Source organism: Periplaneta americana, chromosome 2 (genome assembly GCF_040183065.1).
Source record: "Periplaneta americana isolate PAMFEO1 chromosome 2, P.americana_PAMFEO1_priV1, whole genome shotgun sequence".
In the NCBI taxonomy this organism is placed as follows: domain Eukaryota; kingdom Metazoa; phylum Arthropoda; class Insecta; order Blattodea; family Blattidae; genus Periplaneta; species Periplaneta americana.
The window spans coordinates 212,000,529-212,002,056 of NC_091118.1; positions in this window are offsets into that span (position 1 = coordinate 212,000,529).

Sequence of the window (1,528 nt, forward strand, 5' to 3'; positions counted from 1 at the left end):
TTTCCGGATATAGATTCTTATATGAAAATTGTACATAATTATCTCCTCTATGATCTCTCTAAGTTTGTACCATAGTTACTGAATCACCCTGTATAGCCATTATACAGGGCCATCACTTTATTTTTACTTCAATTTTTATTGTACCTGAGTTTTTGAATGTACTTCACTCCCACCCCTTCTACTAAGGAAGTTCCAACTCCACACAGAACCAAGACCGCAAATAGTAAGCAGTACTGAGTTACTGAGTATAGTACGTTCCAGAAATATGTTCGCGTTTTCCAGTGACGAAAGAGCTTTCAATATTGAATCATATTTTCGCACAGGTACTGTCCGTTTGCCTACGTCGCATCACGATTTCCCCCACCTGCTTCTGCTCGCCCCTCTGTAATAGCTGGGCTGTCTTAGCTCTTTTCTGAAAACATTAATTTCTCTTAGGAATTGGAAGTTCACGCAATATTATACAGCTGTTTAATTTAACTTAAATAAAAGGGCCTCGTTAAGTAATTAACTGTCACGTGATTTCCTCCCTTTCTACAATCCTCCGGCATAACCACTTGGACGGACAGTAGATAGCATGTCTGAGTAATTTTATATTTTCGGATCGGATAGAAGTGAAGATTGAATTTACAGTACGTAGAGTAGGTACAGAATTATTTCAACATGAGTTACTAGTACGAAGGACGAAACTGGCAATTGGAATTAGGTACAATAGTCTATAGTGCGATAATATGCACAAAAGAACTGAAGCCTGTATCGAAATGAACGGCCACCATTTTCAAAATTGTGTTTAAATATTCATATTATGATTATTTTTCAATTTAACTTCTTTCTCTATATTGTACGCTAATGTGCTGTAGATAGTATACACTGCATAATGAATACGTTCGCATGGATAACTCACTTCGTGAGTAAAAACACTTATTCTTAATACAGTACTGTACTTTGATTAAAGAAAAACCTAATGAAAATTATCAAACTCAAAAGCGCGACATTTCCTAGTTTACGTAAATGGATGAACTACTTTTCTTCCATCCTATACCTAGTAGAGTGATTTGTGTTTTACGCCAGTATCATCGAACTCCAGTCTTGGAGGGGGGAGCAAGCGGTGTTTCCGGTTCTCTAAAGGTATAGACAGGTTAATATTAAAAATGTTAGTAAAAATAAAATGATGTCCCTGTACAATTTACTCACAAATCCGAATGCAGTTTTTTATGGTTATGTATTAATATTTTGTTATTAAAATTAAATACGTTGATTTGTGATAAATCCTGAAAATCCTGGAAATCTAGAGAGTAATAAAATCTTAAAAATAAATGGATTTTATAATTATAACCGGCTAATACATCTGTCATGGTCGCTTTGATATTATACTACAGGGACATCATTTTATTTTTACTAACATTATTAATATTAACCTGCCTATACCTCTGGATCAACGCCGTTTGCTACCCCCTTTCACGACTGGAGTTCGATGATACTGGCGTAATATACAAACAAATCACTTTACTAGGTATAGGAGGAAAGAAAA